The following is a 22,173-nucleotide window of genomic DNA, read 5'->3' on the forward strand; positions in this document are numbered from 1 at the left end:
AGCCACCATCAGAGGCCCCACAGCACCACCTACAACACCCTATTCTGGAGTGAGCTGGAGATCTACGGGAGAGGCTAGCCACCATCAGAGGCCCCACAGCAGCACCTACAACACCCTACTCTGTAGTGACCTGGAGATCTAAGGGAGAGGCTATCCGCCATCAGAGGCCTCACAGCAGCACCTACAACGCCCTACTCTGTAGTGACCTGGAGATCTAATGGAGAGGCTATCTACTATCAGAGGCCCCACAGCAGCACCTACAACACCCTACTCTGTGGTGAGCTGGAGATCTAATGGAGAGGCTAGCCACCATCAGAGGCCCCACAGCAGCACCTACAACACCCTACTCTGGAGTGAGCTGGAGATCTACGGGAGAGGCTAGCCACCATCAGAGGCCCCGCAGCACCACCTACAACACCCTACTCTGTAGTGACCTGGAGATCTAAGGGAGAGGCTATCTACCATCAGAGGCCCCACAGCAGCACCTACAACACCCTACTCTGGAGTGAGCTGGGGATCTACGGGAGAGGCTAGCCACCATCACAGGCCCCACAGCAGCACCTACAACGCCCTACTCTGTAGTGACCTGGAGATCTAAGGGAGAGGCTATCTGCCATCAGAGGCCTCACAGCAGCACCTACAACACCCTACTCTGTAGTGACCTAGAGATCTAAGGGAGAGGCTAGCCACCGTCAGAGGCCCCACAGCAGCACCTACAACACCCTACTCTGTAGTGAGCTGGAGATCTAAGGGAGAGGCTAGCCACCATCAGAGGCCCCACAGCAGCACCTACAACACCCTACTCTGGAGTGAGCTGGAGATCTACGGGAGAGGCTAGCCACCATCACAGGCCCCACAGCAGCACCTACAACGCCCTACTCTGTAGTGACCTGGAGATCTAAGGGAGAGGCTATCTGCCATCAGAGGCCTCACAGCAGCACCTACAACACCCTACTCTGTAGTGACCTAGAGATCTAAGGGAGAGGCTAGCCACCGTCAGAGGCCCCACAGCAGCACCTACAACACCCTACTCTGTAGTGAGCTGGAGATCTAAGGGAGAGGCTAGCCACCATCAGAGGCCCCACAGCAGCACCTACAACACCCTACTCTGTAGTGACCTGGAGATCTAAGGGAGAGGCTAGCCACCATCAGAGGCCCCACAGCAGCACCTACAACACCCTACTCTGTAGTGAGCTGGAGATCTAAGGGAGAGGCTAGCCACCATCAGAGGCCCCACAGCAGCACCTACAACACCCTACTCTGGAGTGAGCTGGAGATCTAAGGGAGAGGCTAGCCACCATCAGAGGCCCAACAGCAGCACCTACAACACCGTATTCTGGAGTGAGCTGGAGATCTAAGGGAGAGGCTAGCCACCATCAGAGGCCCCACAGCAGCACCTACAACACCCTATTCTGGAGTGAGCTGGAGATCTACGGGAGAGGCTAGCCACCATCAGAGGCCCCACAGCAGCACCTACAACACCCTATTCTGGAGTGAGCTGGAGATCTACGGGAGAGGCTAGCCACCATCAGAGGCCCCACAGCACCACCTACAACACCCTATTCTGGAGTGAGCTGGAGATCTACGGGAGAGGCTAGCCACCATCAGAGGCCCCACAGCAGCACCTACAACACCCTACTCTGGAGTGAGCTGGAGATCTACGGGAGAGGCTAGCCACCATCAGAGGCCCCACAGCAGCACCTACAACACCCTACTCTGGAGTGAGCTGGAGATCTACGGGAGAGGCTAGCCACCATCAGAGGCCTCGCAGCAGCACCTACAACACCCTACTCTGGAGTGAGCTGGAGATCTACGGGAGAGGCTAGCCACCATCAGAGGCCCCACAGCAGCACCTACAACACCCTACTCTGTAGTGACCTGGAGATCTAAGGGAGAGGCTATCCGCCATCAGAGGCCTCACAGCAGCACCTACAACGCCCTACTCTGTAGTGACCTGGAGATCTAATGGAGAGGCTATCTACTATCAGAGGCCCCACAGCAGCACCTACAACACCCTACTCTGTGGTGAGCTGGAGATCTAATGGAGAGGCTAGCCACCATCAGAGGCCCCACAGCAGCACCTACAACACCCTACTCTGGAGTGAGCTGGAGATCTACGGGAGAGGCTAGCCACCATCAGAGGCCCCACAGCAGCACCTACAACACCCTACTCTGTAGTGACCTGGAGATCTAAGGGAGAGGCTATCTGCCATCAGAGGCCTCACAGCAGCACCTACAACGCCCTACTCTGTAGTGACCTGGAGATCTAATGGAGAGGCTATCTACTATCAGAGGCCCCACAGCAGCACCTACAACACCCTACTCTGTGGTGAGCTGGCGATCTAATGGAGAGGCTAGCCACCATCAGAGGCCCCACAGCAGCACCTACAACACCCTACTCTGGAGTGAGCTGGAGATCTACGGGAGAGGCTAGCCACCATCAGAGGCCCCACAGCAGCACCTACAACACCCTACTCTGTAGTGACCTAGAGATCTAAGGGAGAGGCTATCTGCCATCAGAGGCCTCACAGCAGCACCTACAACACCCTACTCTGTAGTGACCTGGAGATCTAAGGGAGAGGCTATCTACCATCAGAAGCCTCACAGCAGCACCTACAACAACCTACTCTGTTGCGACCTGGAGATCTAAGGGAGAGGCTATCTACCATCAGAGGCCTCGCTGCGGCACCTACAACACCCTACTCTGTGGTGAGCTGGAGATCTACGGGAGAGGCTAGCCACCATCAAAGGCCCAACAGCAGCACCTACAACACCCTACTCTGGAGTGAGCTGGAGATCTAAGGGAGAGGCTATCTACCGTCAGAGGGCTAGCAGCGGCACCTACAACACCCTACTCTGTAGTGAGCTGAAGATTTAAGGGAGAGGCTAGCCACCATCAGAGGCCTTGCAGCACCACCTACAACACCCTACTCTGTAGTGAGCTGGAGATCTAACGGAGAGGCTAGCCACCATCAGAGGCCCAGCAGTGCCGCCTACAACACCCTACTCTGTAGTGAGCTGGGGATCTAGAGGAGAGGCTAGCCACCATCAGAGGCTCCGCAGCGGCACCTACAACACCCTACTCTGGAGTGATCTGGAGATCTAAGGGAGAGGCTAGCCACCATCAGAGGCCTCGCTGCAGCACCTACAACACCCTACTCTGTAGTGACCTAGAGATCTACGGGAGAGGCTAGCCACCATCAGAGGCCTTGCAATACCACCTACAACACCCTACTCTGTAGTGAGCTGGAGATCTATCGGAGAGGCTATCTACCATCAGAGGCCCCGCAGCAGCACCTACAACACTCTACTCTGTAGTGAGCTGGAGATCTAAGGGAGAGGCTAGCCACCATCAGAGGCCCAACAGCGGCACCTACAACACCCTACTCTGTAGTGAGCTGGAGATCTAAGGGAGAAACTTTTTACCATCAGAGGCCCAACAGCGGCGCCTACAACACCCTACTCTGTAGTGAGCTGGAGATCTAACGTAGATAGTAGCAACCATCAGAGGCCTAGCAGCAGCGCCTACAACACCCTACTCTGGAGTGAGCTGGAGATCTAAGGGAGAGGCTAGCCACCATCAGAGGCCCAACAGCGGCGCCTACAACACCCTACTCTGTAGTGAGCTGGAGATTTAAGGGAGAGGCTAGCCACCATCAGAGGCCTCGCTGCAGCACCTACAACACCCTACCGTGTGGTGAGCTGGAGATCTACGGGAGAGGCTAGCCACCATCAGAGGCCCAGCAGTGCCACGTACAACACCCTACTCTGTAGTGAGCTGGAGATCTAGAGGAGAGGCTAGCCACCATCAGAGGCTCCGCAGCGGCACCTACAACACCCTACTCTGGAGTGATCTGGAGATCTAAGGGAGAGGCTAGCCACCATCAGAGGCCTCGCTGCAGCACCTACAACACCCTACTCTGTAGTGACCTAGAGATCTACGGGAGAGGCTAGCCACCATCAGAGGCCTTGCAGCACCACCTACAACACCCTACTCTGTAGTGAGCTGGAGATCTATCGGAGAGGCTATCTACCATCAGAGGCCCAGCAGCAGCACCTACAACACTCTACTCTGTAGTGAGCTGGAGATCTAAGGGAGAAACTATTTACCATCAGAGGCCCAACAGCGGCGCCTACAACACCCTACTCTGTAGTGAGCTGGAGATCTAACGGAGATGAAATGAAATGAAATGAAAAATTGCATTTGTATAGCGCATAACCGCCCTGGGGCCTCGCAGCGCTTGAAGATAAAATGGTTTTAGCGCAGGCTCGGGGCAGATCAGAGAGATTTAGCAAACAAATGCGTTTTTAGGGCCTTTCTGAACGAGAGGAGGTTGCTGTTAACCCGGATGGCAAAGGGGAGGGCATTCCAGAGTCTGGTCGCCGAATGAGAAAAAGAGCGGCCACCCCAACGGGCTTTGTTAATTTTAGAGGAGGTGGCCAGCTGCAGGGTACCAGACCGAAGGGGGCGTGTTGGAACATAAGGCATAACCAGCGGGTGCAGAATCGCTGGGCCTACACGGTGGAAGGATTTGTGCATAATGCACAGAGCTTTGAACTGCACTCTGGCAGCCATTGGGAGCCAATGAAGGTCCTTCAGGGCCTTCCTCGCCGACTGCCGACGGGACAGATTGAACAATAGGCGGGCCGCACTGTTTTGTGTGACCTGGAGCCTCTGAAGGACCGAAGCAGGTGCTCCCAGGTAGAGAGCGTTCCCGTAATCCAGGCGAGAGAGAATGAGGGCCTGGACCATGATCCTCCTCGCCTGGAAAGGGAGCAAAGGGAGCACCCGCCGGAGCATCCTCATTAGTCGGAAGCAAGTGGCAGCAGTCTTAGTAGCCTGGACAGAGAAATCAAGGGCAGTGTCAAGCCAGATCCCGAGGCTCTTTATCTGGGACTTGGGCGCAGGAGGAGCGCCAAGACATGGTGGCCAGACGGGTGCAAGAGCAGACGGGGAGGGATTTCCAAGGAGAATGATGTCTGTCTTCTCCCCGTTAAGCTTGAGACAGGAAGCTTGCATCCAACTGGCAACAGCCTCTAGACAGGGGCCTAAGGTGTTGGATGATCCATCTGCGTGGTCTAACGAGACCACCAGCTGCGTATCATCCGCGTAGGTGACTATACGCACACCAAAGGGATGGACTATCCTGTCCAGAGGTTCCATGTAGGCGTTAAAGAGGGTCGGGCTCAGGGAGGAGCCCTGAGGGACCCCACACCTGAGAGGATGTTTAGGAGAGACTGTCTCACCCTCAAAGACCCGGAAAAAGCGCTCACTCAAAAAGGAGGTGAGCCAGTCCAGAGCTGCGCCCGACACGCCCATGCCCGCCAGTCGGTATACTATAGTAGCAACCATCAGAGGCCTAGCAGCAGCGGCTACAACACCCTACTCTGGAGTGAGCTGGAGATCTAACCGAGAAGCTATCCACCATCAGAGGCCTACCAGCAGCACCTACAACACTCTACTCTGTAGTGAGCTGGAGATCTACGGGAGAGGCTAGCCACCATCAGAGGCCTCACAGCAGCACCTACAACACCCTACTCTGTAGTGAGCTGGAGATTTCAGGGAGAGGCTAGCCACCATCAGAGGCCTCGCTGCAGCACCTACAACACCCTACTCTGTGGTGAGCTGGAGATCTACGGGAGAGGCTAGCCACCATCAGAGGCCCAGCAGTGCCACCTACAACACCCTACTCTGTAGTGAGCTGGAGATCTAGAGGAGAGGCTAGCCACCATCAGAGGCTCCGCAGCGGCACCTACAACACCCTACTCTGGAGTGATCTGGAGATCTAAGGGAGAGGCTAGCCACCATCAGAGGCCTCGCTGCAGCACCTACAACACCCTACTCTGTAGTGACCTAGAGATCTACGGGAGAGGCTAGCCACCATCAGAGGCCTTGCAGCACCACCTACAACACCCTACTCTGTAGTGAGCTGGAGATCTATCGGAGAGGCTATCTACCATCAGAGGCCCAGCAGCAGCACCTACAACACTCTACTCTGTAGTGAGCTGGAGATCTAAGGGAGAAACTATTTACCATCAGAGGCCCAACAGCGGCGCCTACAACACCCTACTCTGTAGTGAGCTGGAGATCTAACGGAGATAGTAGCAACCATCAGAGGCCTAGTAGCAGCGCCTACAACACCCTACTCTGGAGTGAGCTGGAGATCTAAGGGAGAGGCTAGCCACCATCAGAGGCCCAACAGCGGCGCCTACAACACCCTACTCTGGAGTGAGCTGGAGATCTAACGGAGAAGCTATCCACCATCAGAGGCCTACCAGCAGCACCTACAACACTCTACTCTGTAGTGAGCTGGAGATCTATGGGCGAGGCTAGCCACCATCAGAGGCCCCACAGCAGCACCTACAACACCCTACTCTGTGGTGAGCTGGAGATCTACGGGAGAGGGTATCCACCATCAAAGGCCCAACAGCAGCACCTACAACACCCTACTCTGTAGTGAGCTGGAGATCTACGGGAGAGGCTAGCCACCATCAGAGGCCTCACAGCAGCACCTACAACACCCTACTCAGTAGTGAGCTGGAGATCTAAGGGAGAGGCTATCTACCGTCAGAGGGCTAGCAGCGGCACCTACAACACCCTACTCTGTAGTGAGCTGGAGATCTACGGGAGAGGCTAGCCACCATCAGAGGCCTTAGAGCAGCACCTACAACACCCTACTCTGTAGTGAGCTCGAGATCTAACGGAGTGGCTAGCCACCATCAGAGGCCCAGCAGTGGCGCCTACAACACCCTACTCTGTAGTGACCTGGAGATCTACGGGAGAGGCTAGCCACCATCAGAGGCCTCACAGCAGCACCTACAACACCCTACTCTGTGGTGAGCTGGAGATCAAACGGAGAGGCTAGCCACCATCAGAGGCCCAGCAGTGGCGCCTACAACACCCTACTCTGTAGTGACCTGGAGATCTACGGGAGAGGCTAGCCACCATCAGAGGCCTCACAGCAGCACCTACAACACCCTACTCTGTAGTGAGCTGGAGATCTAAGGGAGAGGCTATCGACCGTCAGATGCCCCGCAGCACCACCTACAACACCCTACTCTGTAGTGACCTGGAGATCTAAGGGAGAGGCTATCTACCGTCAGAGGCCCCGCAGCAGCACCTACAATACCCTACTCTGTAGTGAGCTGGAGATCTAAGGGAGAGGCTAGCCACTATCAGAGGCCTCACAGCAGCACCTACAACACCCTACTCTGGAGTGACCTGGAGATCTACGGGAGAAGAAATCTACCATCAGAGGCCCCGCAGCAGCACCTACAACACACTACTCTGTAGTGACCTAGAGATCTAAGGGAGAGGCTATCTACCATCAGAGGTCTCGCGGCGGCACCTACAACACCCTACGCTGTAGTGACCTGGAGATCTACGGGAGAAGAAATCTACCATCAGAGGCCCCGCAGCAGCACCTACAACACACTACTCTGTAGTGACCTAGAGATCTAAGGGAGAGGCTATCTACCATCAGAGGCCTCGCTGCGGCACCTACAACACCCTACTCTGTGGTGAGCTGGAGATCTAAGGGAGAGGCTAGCCACCATCAGAGGCCTCGCAGCACCACCTACAACACCCTACTCTGTAGTGAGCTGGAGATCTAACGGAGAGGCTATCTACTATCAGAGGCCTCACAGCAGCACCTACAACACCCTACTCTGGAGTGAGCTGGCACCACCTACAACACCCTACTCTGGAGTGAGCTGGAGATCTAAGGGAGAGGCTAGCCACCATCAGAGGCCCCACAGCAGCACCTACAACAACCTACTCTGTTGCGACCTGGAGATCTAAGGGAGAGGCTATCTACCGTCAGAGGCCCGCAGCACCACCTACAACACCCTACTCTGGAGTGAGCTGGAGATTTACGGGAGAGGCTAGCCACCATCAGAGGCCTCGCAGCAGCACCTACAACGCCCTACTCTGTAGTGACCTGGAGATCTAAGGGAGAGGCTATCTACCATCAGAGACCAAACAGCAGCACCTACAACACCCTACTCTGTAGTGAGCTGGAGATCTAAGGGAGAGGCTATCGACCGTCAGAGGCCCCGCAGCAGCACCTACAACACCCTACTCTGTAGTGACCTGGAGATCTAAGGGAGAGGCTATCTACCATCAGAGGCCCCACAGCAGCACCTACAACACCCTACTCTGGAGTGAGCTGGAGATCTAAGGGAGAAGCTATCTACCATCAGAGGCTCCGCAGCAGCACCTACAACACCCTACTCTGTAGTGACCTGGAGATCTAAGGGAGAGGCTATCGACCGTCAGAGGCCCCGCAGCACCACCTACAACACCCTACTCTGTAGTGACCTGGAGATCTAAGGGAGAGGCTATCTACCGTCAGAGGCCCCGCAGCAGCACCTACAATACCCTACTCTGGAGTGAGCTGGAGATCTAAGGGAGAGGCTAGCCACCATCAGAGGCCCCACAGCAGCACCTACAACACCCTACTCTGTAGTGACCTGGAGATCTAAGGGAGAGGCTAGCCACCATCAGAGGCCCCACAGCAGCACCTACAACACCCTACTCTGTAGTGACCTGGAGATCTAAGGGAGAGGCTAGCCACCATCAGAGGCCTCACAGCAGCACCTACAACACCCTACTCTGTAGTGACCTGGAGAGCTAAGGGAGAGGCTAGCCACCATCAGAGGCCTCACAGCAGCACCTACAACACCCTATTCTGGAGTGAGCTGGAGATCTAAGGGAGAAGCTGTCTGAAGTCCACCAGTTATACCCCGATCCCCCTTTGATGAGCCCCTCCTCAAGTCAAGGTGAACTACCATCAAAACCCTCACTCCCCCTTTGAACACAGCGCTCATGGCGAAGCTGTCAGCCACTGGAGGCAGTACAATTATTCATTCGTTCATTCATTAGTCTGTCAACCACTGAAGGCCACACTGGAAGCCAAGGTCACTCAGCTATGACCTTTTCACAGTCAAAAAGTCAAACACCTGCAGCAAACCTGCCCCTTCTCTCTAACCTGCAGCCCTGAGCCCTTCACTCTTCCAGGTGAGGCAAGGCAGTGAAATCATGCGGTTCTGCAGCCTCGGCCTTGCCCGCATAATTATAGGTTCAGCACACATCTACTCTCTCTGCCTCTGTCTCCCCCCGCCCTCTCTTTCTCTCTCCCCCTCTATCTCTTTCTCTCTCTACGCTCTAGCTCTTTCTCTCTCTCCTTGTCTTTTCTCACTGTGCCCCACTGTAGTCTCCAAGGCAGCCCTACACCTGCAGCCACCACAAGACGCCCTGGGCGTGTCATACGACCAGCACCCGCACTGTTTGTATTTGATTAAGCAGCATGAAGGGCTCTCCCCTCCCTGCTCTATTCGCCTGTCACTCCCTCCTGCCACCTTTCTCTAAGTCGTTGCATCGCTTTTCTCCCTCTTCCTTTCAACTCCTCCCCCTCTCTTTCCTTCTTTCTTCCTCCCGCTCTCTCTTCCTTTCTTCCTCTCTACTCCTCTCTCCCCTCTCCTCTCTCTTTCTTTCTTCCTCTCTCCCTCTTTGCCTCTATTCTCTTCCTTTGTTCCTATCTTCCTCGCCTCTCTCTCTCTTCCTTTCGTCTTCTCTTCTGCTCTCCCCCTTTTTCTCTCTCCCCCTCTCCCCCCCCTATTCCCCTCTCCTCTCTCTCTCTCTTCCTTTCTACTCCTCTCTTCCTCTTTCCCCTCTTCCTCTCTCCTCTATTCCTTTCTTCCTCTCTCCTCCTCTCTCTCTTCCTTTCTTCCCCTCTCCTCCTCTCCCCCTCTCCCTCTTCCTCCTCTGTCCCCTCTCCTCCCTCTCTTTCTTCCTCTCTCTCTCACTTCCCTTATTCCTATCTTCATCTCCTCTTCTTTCTCTTCCTTTCTTTCTTTCTTGCTTCATTACTTCAGCTCTTCCTCGTCCCTCTCTTCTCTCTCTTTCTTCCTTTTCTTCCTCTCCGCTGCTCTCCTCTCTCTCTTCCTTTCTCCCTCTTTCTCTTCTTCCCCTTCTTTTTCTTCCTTTCTTCTTCTCTTCCTCTCTCCCCCTCTTCCCCTGTCTCGCTTCCTTTCTTCCTCTTCTGCTCTCCTCCTCTTCTTCTATCCCCCTCTTCCCTCTACTCCCCTCTTCCTCTTTCCCCTCTTCCCCTCTCCTCTCTTCCTTTCTTCCTCTCTCCTCCTCTCTCTCTTCCTTTCTTTCCCTCTCCCCTTCTCCCTCTTCCTCCTCTGTCCCCTCTCCTCCCTCTCTTTCTTCCTCTCTCTCTCTCTCTCTTCCCTTATTCCTATCTTCCTCTCCTCTTCTCTCTCTTCCTTTCTTTCTTTCTTCATTACTTCCGCTCTTCCTCTTCCCTCTATTCTCTCTCTTTCTTCCTTTCTTCCTCTCCGCTGCTCTCCTCTCTCTATCTTTCTTCCTCTTTCTTCTCGACTGCTCTCCTCTCTCTCTTCCTTTCTTCCTCTTTCTCCTCTTCCCCTTCTTTTTCTTTCTTTCTTCTTCTCTTCCTCTCTCCTCCTCTCTCCCCCTCTTCCCCTGTCTTGCTTCCTTTCTTCCTCTTCTGCTCTCCTCCTCTTCTTCTATCCTCCTCTTCCCTCTACTCCTCTCTACCCCTCTTCCTTTCTCCCCCTCTCCACCCTTTTCCTCTTTCTTCCTTTCTATTTACCCACCTTCCTATATCTTTCTTCCTCTCTTCCTCCCTCCACCTCTCTTCCTCCCTCTCCCTCTTGCCCTCGCCTCTTTCTCTTCCTTTCTTCCTCTCTCCTCCTCTCCTCCTCTCCCCCTCTTCCCATCTCTCTTCCTTTCTTCCTCTCATCTGCTCTCCCCCTCTTCCCTCTACTCCTCTCTCCCCCTCTCCACCCTCCTCCTCTCTCCCCTCGTCCCTCTCCCCACCCTCTTCCTCTCTCCTCCTCTCCTCTTTACCCTCTCTTTCTTCCGCTCTTCCTCTCTCCTCCTCTCCTCCTCCCTCCCTCTCTGCTCCTCTCTCTTCTTTATTTCCTCTCCTCCTCTTCTTCTATCCCCCTCTTCCCTCTACTCCCCTCTTCCTCTTTCCCCTCTTCCCCTCTCCTCTCTTCCTTTCTTCCTCTCTCCTCCTCTCTCTCTTCCTTTCTTTCCCTCTCCCCTTCTCCCTCTTCCTCCTCTGTCCCCTCTCCTCCCTCTCTTTCTTCCTCTCTCTCTCTCTCTCTTCCCTTATTCCTATCTTCCTCTCCTCTTCTCTCTCTTCCTTTCTTTCTTTCTTCATTACTTTCGCTCTTCCTCTTCCCTCTATTCTCTCTCTTTCTTCCTTTCTTCCTCTCCGCTGCTCTCCTCTCTCTATCTTTCTTCCTCTTTCTTCTCGACTGCTCTCCTCTCTCTCTTCCTTTCTTCCTCTTTCTCCTCTTCCCCTTCTTTTTCTTTCTTTCTTCTTCTCTTCCTCTCTCCTCCTCTCTCCCCCTCTTCCCCTGTCTTGCTTCCTTTCTTCCTCTTCTGCTCTCCTCCTCTTCTTCTATCCCCCTCTTCCCTCTACTCCTCTCTACCCCTCTTCCTTTCTCCCCCTTTCTACCCTTTTCCTCTTTCTTCCTTTCTATTTACCCACCTTCCTATATCTTTCTTCCTCTCTTCCTCCCTCCACCTCTCTTCCTCCCTCTCCCTCTTGCCCTCGCCTCTTTCTCTTCCTTTCTTCCTCTCTCCTCCTCTCCTCCTCTCCCCTCTTCCCATCTCTCTTCCTTTCTTCCTCTCATCTGCTCTCCCCCTCTTCCCTCTACTCCTCTCTCCCCCTCTCCACCCTCCTCCTCTCTCCCCTCGTCCCTCTCCCCACCCTCTTCCTCTCTCCTCCTCTCCTCTTTACCCTCTCTTTCTTCCGCTCTTCCTCTCTCCTCCTCTCCTCCTCCCTCCCTCTCTGCTCCTCTCTCTTCTTTATTTCCTCTCTTCCGCTCTTCCCCTTTCCCTCTCTCCTCCTCTTCCATTCTCTTCACACACATACACCGCCCCTGTTCTCTCTCGCTCTCCACGCTGCCCCTTGATTTTCCTCTCTCCTACTAGTGCCCTTCCTCCCTTCTCGCCCCGGGTCTTTCCCATCCTCGTCCTTCGCCTCTCTCTGTCCCAGTCCTCCTTTCCTATCACTCTCTGACGTGCCACAAATTCTCCCCTCTTCATCCTCCGCCTAGTGTCCAGACTCCGCCGTTCGATCTCTCCTTCCGTGTCTTCTCCTTTTACGTCTTTTCTGTTCTCGGCTTCCCTTTACTTCTCCCTTTTCAGTTTCCCTTGTTATTCACGTCTCTACTTCTTTTTCCATCCTGATAATTCGTTGATTTTCACCTTTATCCTTTGCAAGTTTTCTCTTTTGTCTGTCCTTATTTCCTCTACCTTTATATTTTATTTAGTTTTGTTTAATTTAGTTTTGTTTAATTTTTATTTTTGTAGCTTTTTCTTTAATTCTTACCACTTTTCCTTTCAGTCCAATTTCTTTCGCTCTCGTCTGTTTCTACGTTTCTTACCGTGACATTTCGTTTTCCTCCTTCCTCTCTTCTACTCTCTTTCTTCTCTTCTATTCTCTTTCTTTCTCCACGCAACACTTTATTTCACTCAGGCGGGTTCTTTTTCGTTCCTACTCTCTCCATTTGAGGCCATTTTTCATTCCCCCGCCCCCACCCACCTTCTTTCGTCCTCTTATCTCTCTTGCTCTTGATCAAACTTTCAATGTGAAAAATAAGTCCTGGTCCCCACAAATGAGTCTTGCCGTTCCCTCACCTGCGAAAACCGGCACAAATTAAACAGCGCTTTAAGGCATACATAGGCACTGAATTGCAGAAGAAAGGCGCCCGCGCTGAGGGCTGTAAACGTCGACGTGTTAAACTGGGGTGCACGTGATGAGGTGCAGGCCACAGAATGAGATGTGCTAGCTACAGGTGTAAATAACGAGTTGCCGGAATGAGTAGTCGTAATAAAACGCGCACTTCGAGGCGCTCTACTGAGGCATACTTGTTGAGCTGTGCACGCGCTGTCTTGCGTACTAGGTATAAACATTGAGATGTGCAATTGAGGTGAACATGTGTGCGCCCGGAGCGCGCAGAGCGGCTGCTCACTTCAAGTGCGGGTTCCAACGTGCGTTGTACGTAAGGAGGCTTGCGCAGGCTGCGTGGGGTCTAGACAATGCATATGAACTGCTGGAGGTAAACGATGGGTATGGAGAAGTCTTTAGGTATATACATCAGGTGCACGAGTGAGGTAGAGGTATTAAGATATGCAAATGTAATGATATTGGGCTACTTAATTCAGGAGTATGGTACATATCGAGGCGTGCAAACGAGGTACGAATACTGAGGCGTGTAAGCGAGATATCCATATTGGGTACATTAATAAGCGGTATATACGAATCTTGGCACACGCAGATAGTGAGGCGTGTAAATAAATTGCATTTTGAAAAGTGTAAACGAGATACGAATAATAAGGTACGTTGTTGATGAGGAGTATGTATGAGGTCTGGATAGTAAGAAATTACAGAGATTGAGGCGTGTAAGGGAGGTAGGAAAAATAAAGTACGTTGATGAGTATATATGGGGTATGGTTAGTAAAGTGCATAGATCTTGAGGCGGGTAAATGAGGTATGATTAATAAGGTACATTAATGAGGAGTACTTATGAGCTATGGGTAATAAAATATACAGATCTGGAGGCGTGTAAACGAGGTACGAATAATAAGGTACGTTAATGAGGAGTACATATGAGGTATTGATAGTAAGATATACAGAGGCTCGGGCATGTTAACAGGGTACGAATAATAAGGTACATTAATGAGGAGTACATTTTAGGTATGGATAGTAAGGTATGCAGACATGGTTTGCTTGTAAACGAGGTACGAATAATAAGGTACGTTATTGAGGAGTACATATGAGGTATAGATAGTAAGTTATACGGATCTTGAGGCGTGCAAACGAGGTACGAATAATAAGGTACATTAACGAGGAGTGAATTTGGGGTATGGATAGTAAGGTATGCAGACATGGTTTGCTTATAAACGATGTACGAATAGTGAGGTACGTTAATGAGCACATATATGAGGTATGGATAGTAAGGTATGAAGACCTTGATGCTTGTAAACGAGGTACGAATAATAAGGTACATTAATGAGAAGTACATATATGAGGTATAGATAGTAAGTATACAGCGGCTGAGGCGTGTACACGAGGTGCTCATATTGAATTGAGCTACATAGCGAGGCTACAGACCTGGTAGGAATATCGAGGTATGTAAATGAAGTACAGATATTGTGGTACATAAATGAGGCATGGAAGCGAGCAACAGATGTGTTTATTCAGAAGGAGAGACTCACCCAGTCCGCGCCTTCCTGGGGCCGCCCGGATCTGGCTGTAAATCCGCTCAGAGTGAAAACCAAGTGCAACCGGACAGGAAACGGGAGGTCCCAGTGCGGGGGGCGGCTTCCAGTGGCAGCCCTGGGGCTCACTGGACCAGGCCTTCACTGACGGGCACTAGGAGAACATTAAACCCCCCTATGCCCCTCCCTGGGGTGCTGAGAGAGAGGGATGCACTACTATAATCCCGGCACCTTTGGGTGCTTGGAGAAGGACGTCTGATTGTGTGATCCTGGCCTCCTGGATGCTGACAGACGTCCACCCTGCTGGGATCCAGCTCTCCTGGTGCGTACAGACGGGGTGCCCTTGCTTGTTCCTGCCCCTCCTAAGGGCTGGCAGTCGGTGGCGCCCCGCTGAGATCCTGGCACGCTGGTGCGACCCTCGCCCTGTGGGTGCTGAAGACTGGTGGCTCCTGGCCTGGGGTTCACGGATCAGCCCCCAAGTGTGCAGAAGTCCTGGAGTGCCCTCGTGACAGCACCCCCTTGGCTGGGCGCCTCACTCACTTTCTATGCGCCTAGCACCCCTGGGTGGTCACAGCAGAGAGCCCGCTCCGGTCCCCCTAGCAGCCCTGGGTGGTCACTGGAGAGTGCCCCCAGCACCCCTGGGTGGTCACACGAGAGTGCCCCGAGCACCCCTGGGTGGTCGCTGGAGAGATACCGCTGCCGTGTCCAGGGCACTCTTGGGTGGTCACTGGAGAGAGTCCGCTGCGGTGCCCCGAATTCCCCTGGGTGGTCACTGGAGAGTGCCCCTAGCACCCCTGGGTGGTCACGGGGGAGAGCCCGCTGTGGTGCCCCGAGCACCCCTGGGTGGTCACTGGAGAGAGCCCGCTGCAGTGTCCAGGGCACCCCTGGGTGGTCACGGGGGAGAGCCCGCTGCGGTGCCCCGAGCTCCCCCGGGGGCCGCGGCCCTGCGCAGGGTGCGCGGTCTCCGGCTGCGCTCCTGTTGGCTGCCCCGGTGCTGCGCCTCTCTTCTCCGGGACAGCTGTTTGTCCTCACTGGAAGCTGTGTGGTGCTGCTGTTCCCGTTCGCTACTCCAGTGCCGCCGCTGACGTTTGCCCCGATGCTCCACCTGCAGGTTGTTGCCCGGGTGCCCCTGCTGCTTGTCGCTGCCCCTGTGCCCCTCCAGCGGTCAGTTGCCCCAGACCCACAGTTGCTGTTCGTTGCTCCGGTGCTGCAGTTACTGCGCCCCGTTCGTCCCTTGCCACCAACACCGTGCGCTGCTCGAGGGAGAGTGGGGGCGCCAAAGTGGGGCTCTTCAGTGCTCTCCGTACCTCTTGCTGCCCCTCTATGTCCCCCCTCGACACTGCTTCTGGTTCTGTTCGCCACTCTGGTGCTGTTCGCAGCTTCAGAGTTTCTACTCTCGCTTGCTGCGCCGATGCTGCTGCCGATGGTGCTGCCCGACAGTCCTTGCCTTTCGGCTAAGTTCAGGTGGGACTGTGGCTGCGCGGTGCTGACTGGACGGAGTGGGGTGGCTGGACGGAGTGGGGTGGCTGAGCGCAGAGGGGGTTCAGCCTCAGCGCAGCGTCTGTTGGCCTCTCCGGCGCCTCTACTCTCGCTTGCTGCGCCGATGCTGCTGTTCGTCCGTCCTTGCCTGTCCGCTGAGCTCAGGTGGGACTCTGGCTGCGCGCTGCTGGCTGGACGGAGTGGGGTGGCTGAGCGCAGAGGGGGTTCAGCCCCAGCGCTGCTGCTGCTTTTCGCCACTCCAGCGCCTCTACTCTTGTTTGCTGCGCCGATGCCGCTGCCGATGCTCCTCCTGTACGGCGCCCTTTGCCCCTTGGGTACGTTCAGGAGGGACCCTGTCTGTGCGGTGCTGCTCGTCGCCCCGGCCCCAGCGGCCTCGCTCAGAGGAGGCTCGTGTTCCGTGGGGCTGCTGTTCCTAGCTCCTCGCCCCTTGGGTACGTTCAGGAGGGACCCTGTCTGTGCGGTGCTGCTCGTCGCCCCGGCCCCAGCGGCCTCGCTCAGAGGAGGCTCGTATTCCGTGGGGCTGCTGTTCCTAGCTCCTCGCCCCTTGGGTACGTTCAGGAGGGACCCTGTCTGTGCGGTGCTGCTCGTCGCCCCGGCCCCAGCGGCCTCGCTCAGAGGAGGCTCGTGTTCCGTGGGGCTGCTGTTCCTAGCTCCTCGCCCCTTGGGTACGTTCAGGAGGGACCCTGTCTGTGCGGTGCTGCTCGTCGCCCCGGCCCCAGCGGCCTTGCTCAGAGGGGGCTCGGACCCAGCGCTGCTGCTGTGCGTTGCCCCGTGCGCTGCCGCCTCTCTGAGCTCCATACTCATATGAGGCCCCGCCGAGCCCTGCGCCCGCTGCCGCTCCGGGGAGGGGGTGTCAGGTTCCAGCCTGGCCCAGTCACCTGATCGCTGCTCTTCTCACCCGGGGCGGGGGTATCCGGGGCGGAGGTGGGGGCTGGGAGGGGGCAAGAGCTGCCCGGACCTCTACAGACCCACCCCCTCCCCTGCTGCTCTGCGCCGGTCTATAACCTGCACACAGGGTGGGAGGGGGTACAAGGCATATCCACACAATGGAGGTTCGGGGTCTCCGTCACCAACTGCCTCCTTATGCACCGGTCCATAACGTGGACCAGCCGCCGCAGTTCCTGGGGGTTTAGGGGGGAGCGGTGGGTTGGGGTGGGGAGACAGGTAAGCGCTGCGATGGAGACCACACCCACCGAAGCGCTCACTGCCACCCTGTCCAACGCAACGACGATGTTTTAGGCCGGGGAAGGGGTGAGGGGGCAACAGAGGGACAGTGAGGGGGCACCTGCCGTCTGCGTCGGCCTATGATCTTCCATGTAGCTTGGAGTCCAGTGAAGTGGGCGAGGGCAAACTAATATCAAACCGCCCCACCCCTCCCACCCTGCCCTGCAGGTAGAGAAGAGGGGCAGACAAATAACAGCAGGGGAGGCAGCGGCCCCACTGACCCGGGAGAAACCCGCTTCTACACAGCAGGGGAAGGGGGGACGGGTCAAGCCCACCCTGCACACCCCACGCATATCACAAGTCCACCTCACCCCAAATATATCAAAATCCAGACAAGAAGGAACTCTGAAGGTATGAACCGCTCCTCGTGCACCGAGCTGCCTGTGCACGAAGGAATCTCAAGAGAGTGAGCAGAGAGTGACCTCCCCTTGTGCACAAAGCTGCTTCTGCCTGTGCGTGGTGCTGTGCACGAAGGGCTCACAAGAGTGAACAGAGAGTCTGATCTCCCCTTGTACACAAAGCTGCTGCTGCCTGTGCGTGGTGCTGTGCACAAAGGCTCACAAGAGAGTGAGCAGAGAGCATGCCCGTCCCTTGTGCACCGAGCTGCTGCCTGTGCATGGTGATGTGCACGAAGGGCTCACATAAGAATGAGCCGACAGTGACCTCCCCTTGTGCACAAAGCTGCTGCTGCCTGTGCGTGGTGCTGTGCACAAGGGCTCACAAGAGAGTGAACAGAGAGTCTGATCTCCCCTTGTACACAAAGCTGCTGCTGCCTGTGCGTGGTGCTGTGCACAAAGGCTCACAAGAGAGTGAGCAGAGAGCATGCCCGTTACTTGTGCACCGAGCTGCCTCTGCACGAAGGGCTCACAAGAGAGTGAGCAGAGAGTCTGACCTCCCCTTGTACACAAAGCTGCTGCTGCCTGTGCGTGGTGCTGTGCACGAAGGGCTCACAAGAGAGTGAGCAGAGAGTGGCCACCCCTTGTGCACCGAGCTGCCTGTGCTGTGCATGATGGAATCACTAGAGAGTGAGCAGAGACTGACCTTCCCTTGTGCACAAAGCTGCTGCGGCCTGTGCGTGGTGTATATGAATGATTCACAAGAGAGTGATCAGAGAGTGACCTCCCTTGTAAACCAAGCTGCTATTGCCTGTGCGTGGTGCTGTGCACGAAGGGCTCACAAGAGAGTGAGCAGATAGTATGACTCACCCTTGTGCACAAAGCTGCTGTTGCCTGTTTCGATGCTGTGCACGAAGGGCTCACAAGAGAGTGAGCAGATAGTATGACCCCCCCTGTGCACAAAGCTGGTGCTGCCTGTGTGTGGTGATGTGCACGAGGGGCTCCCAATAGAGTGAGCAGAGAGTTGCCTTCCCTTGTGCACCAAGCTGCCTTTGCTGAGAATGATGGAATCACAAAAGAGTGAGCAGATAGTATGACCCCCCTTTGTGCACAAAGCTGCTGCTGCTGCTGCTGCCTGTGCGCGGTGATGTGCATAAGGGGCTCCCAAGAGAGTGAGCAGAGAGTGACCTTCCCTTGTGCACCCAGCTGCCTGTGCTGTGGATGATGGGATCACAAGAAAGTGAGCAGAGAGTAACGTCCCGTTGTGCACAAAGCTGCTGCCTGTGCGCAGTGATGTGCATAAGGGGCTCCCAAGAGAGTGAGCAGAGAGTGGCCTTCCCTTGTGCACCCAGCTGCCTGTGCTGTGCATGATGGAATCACAAGAGAGTGAGCAGAGAGTGACCTCCCCTTGTGCACAAAGCTGCTGTTGCCTGTGCGTGGAACTGTGCACGAAGGAGCTGTCGGTATCAACTGTACCCGTCCACTGAAGACTTGATGTCTGGGTGCATCGTACAAAGGGGTCACAAGAGCCGTCGCTATGAACCATTCCTCGTGCACTATTATTGGTGTTAGTGGTGGTGGCGGTGTGGTATTGGTGGGGCTGGTGGGAGTGTTGCTGCATTGGTAGTGGGCGTATTAGCGATGATTTTGGTGTTTGTGGTGGGGTATTGTGGCGGTCGTAGTACTGGTGGGGTCTGGTGGTATTTGTATTGGTGGGAGTACTGGTGTTTATAGACAGTGGCATGGTTGGTGGTGTTCACGGGATTGCCGGTGGTGATATTGATGTTAGTGGTTTCAATGGTAGTATTGGTGGTGATATTGATGTTAGTGGTTTCAATGGTGGTATTGGTGGTGGTATTGTTGCTGATGAATGAGGGTGGTGCTTGTAGTGATGGTGGTAATGGTGTTGCTGGTTTGGCTATTTGTGGCGGTGGGATTGGTGGGGATACTGATAACGGTGGTATTGTGTCGGTGGCATAGGTGGTGATATTTGTTGTATTGTTTCTTTGGTATTGATGTGTGTGGATTGTACTGTTGACAGTGCTGGTAGCTTGCCATGGTATTGTAGTGAGTGTGTGGTATTGGTCATGTACAGCATTGGCGGTGCTGGTGATATTGGTGGAATTAGTAATTGTGGTATTTATGTTGGTTTAGATATTGTGATGATACTGCTAGTGGTAGTATTTGTGGCAGAAATATTTGTTTAATTGTTGGTGGTATTGTAACAGCATTGGTGATATTTGGGTGGTATTGATGGTGGTCTTGGTGTTATTGTTGGTAGAATTGGTAGTGTGGTATTTGTGGTGGTGGTATTGGTTGTTGTGATGATGGCAATGTTAATAGAATTGATGTTAGTGTTATTCGTGTTGTTGGTGGAATTGATGAAGTGATATGGTGCTAGTGGTGATGGTATTAGTAGTGGTGTTAATGGTGGTGGCACTGATGTTATTACTGGTGAAATGAACAGTATTGTGTTAAGAGCGGTGTTACTGATGGCGGTAATGCTGGTGAGAGAATTTACTACTGGCATTGATAGATCAATTAGTGGTGATAAAACATGGTTTATTGGTGGTGGTGATATGGGTTTGTTGTGGTGCATTGATGATATTGGTGGTTGTGCTATTTGTGATGATGACATTGGTGGTGGTATTGGTGATTGACATTGGTGGTGATATTGGTGATGATTTTGGTGGTGGTAGTGGTGACAGGGCATTGATGATAGTATTTCTGGTATGGATATTAGTGGTGATGCTATTCCTATTGATGGTGGTGTTGTTAGTAGTGGTGGAGTAGATGCCATTGTTGTTTGGGGTATTGGTGATGGCTTTAGTGGTAGTGGTATTGGTAGCAGTTATGTAAGCAGTGGTATTGTGATGGCAGTATTGGTACAGGTGGAATTGGTGGTATAGTTGCTGTTGAATTGGTATAGTTGGTGGTTGTGTGGTACTGTGATGGGGGTATTGGCGGTCATAGAGGAATTGGTTGTGGTGGTATTGGTTGTGGTGGTATTGGTGGTACTGATTTCAGTGTTGGAGGGATAGGTGCAGGTATTCTTGATGGTATTGGTAGTGATGTTATTTGTGGCTGGTGGTATTGGTAGCGTTGTAGCACTGGTGGTGATAGCATTGGTGGTGGTGTTTGTGGTTGTAATGGTAGTGGTGGGTCTGTGGTGTTGATAGTTTTGGTGATACTGGTGTTAATGTAGTGGTGTTGGATCAGTGATTTTGGTGGTTGTGGTTTGGATGTGTTTATATTGGTAATGGTATTGGTGGTGTTATTGATGATGGGGATGATGGTGTCATATTGGTGGTGGTATGAGTGGTGTGTGGTATTGGAGCTAGTACTGGTAGTAGGGATATTGGTGGTAATGATGGTTATGGTTGTGTTGGTTGTTTTGGAGGATGTATTGGTATTAGCGGATGGGGTATTGGCTGTAGTGGTATTGGATATGATAGCATTGGCAGAATTAATGGTGATATCGTGGTAGTAGCAGTGTTTTTAATGGACCAGTACTGTCTGGTACGGAATACCAGCACTTTTTTATTTTGAGAGGGTGAGTACTGGCTCTTCAAGAGAAATGTAATACTTCTAATTGGAGAGTACTGGCACTTCTCATTGACAAGCAGATACTCTAGTACAGAGTACCTGCACTTCTATTTTTCCATTTCAAGCACTGGGTGGTGGTATCAGAGCGGTGGCGTGTTATTGGTGGTGAAGTTGGTGATGGTATAGATGGTGATATTGTTGTTATTTTGGTGTTGGTGGCATTGGTAGTGGTGATGTTTGTGGCATTTTGGGGCTATTGAAGGCACTGATGGTGTATGGGGATGGTGTTGGTGTAATTGGTTCTGAAGGTATTGGTAGTGGTGGTGATCTATTGGTTTTGTTGGCGGTGGAGACAGTGGTGGTAGCATTGGTGGTGCTGTATTGAAGGTGCTAGTATTGGTGGTTGTTTTGGTAACTGTGGTGGTTTTGCTGTTATTGAAGTGATGATGTTGCTGCTGGTGGCATTGGTTGTGATGGTTTTGGTACTGGTGTGGTAGTATTGCTGATTGTTTCTGTTGTGATATTGATGGTATTTTTTTCTGTGCTGGCATGGCATTGGTGGTCAAAGTGTTGGTGGTTCTGAACAGTGCCTTCACGTGGCCATGTGTGCATCACTTACACACGTATCACATTGGGTCTGCCTGTTGCCAAGATGTCTGTTAGATGTGATACAGGACAAGCAGATAGGGGGCCATGTTACGGCCGGGGTCCCACTGGAGGCATGACAAAAGCAATGCAAACGCTTGCAGCAGGAATACAAACACTGCTTTCTCTATGGAATGCGTGAAGAATTGATTGGGAAAAAAGTGTGACGTTGAGTGTAAAGCAAGCACCCTACACCGACCAGGATGACAACAGATGACCAATAACACGAGATGAGGGATGCTGCTGGGGGCCGGGCTAGGATGTGGCTGACAATGTCTCACGCCAATGGTTGAAGGACACAGACCTATAGCAACAGATACTGCACCCAGCTATGTTGTCAACACACATCTAACAAACATTGGCAAAGCCAATAGTTGTGTCGCAGACTGTGCTTTACATGCCACGCCCATTGGCTCTACCAATGTTTGCGCAGCAGGAGGAAGCCACGGGGTGCACTAAGCTGCAGCGGCGGCGGCCCAGCGGCACAACAGACGAACCTCCAGGCGCCCTCACTGTGTGCACAGTGTCCTGGCAGCAGGGGCGAGGAGCCACCAGGCTAGGATGAAGGCAGCGCTGCCAGGTACCTATGCAGAAAGGAGGCAGGGCTGGCAGCAGAGGAGAAGAATTGTTTGTATTGAACATGTGATAAGTACCTTA

General features: G+C 53.6%; 1 protein-coding gene and 1 long non-coding RNA gene across 2 annotated transcripts in view; one reads left to right on the forward strand and one right to left on the reverse strand.

The window, feature by feature from the left end:
* The window catches only part of LOC147736465 (glial cell line-derived neurotrophic factor-like), a 207,868-nt gene extending 193,169 nt beyond the window's left edge, over positions 1-14,699 (reverse strand). Inside the window, exon 1 of the mRNA XM_086953193.1 lies at positions 14,264-14,699. The gene's annotated coding sequence lies outside the window, so the exon portion shown is untranslated. The remainder of the gene's footprint in view (positions 1-14,263) is intronic.
* LOC147736466 (uncharacterized) overlaps positions 1-22,173 on the forward strand; it is a 259,360-nt gene that overhangs the window by 178,701 nt on the left and 58,486 nt on the right. The gene's annotated exons all lie outside the window — the stretch shown is intronic.

The sequence above is a fragment of the Lissotriton vulgaris genome, chromosome 1_2, assembly GCF_964263255.1.
Source record: "Lissotriton vulgaris chromosome 1_2, aLisVul1.2, whole genome shotgun sequence".
Taxonomy (NCBI): domain Eukaryota; kingdom Metazoa; phylum Chordata; class Amphibia; order Caudata; family Salamandridae; genus Lissotriton; species Lissotriton vulgaris.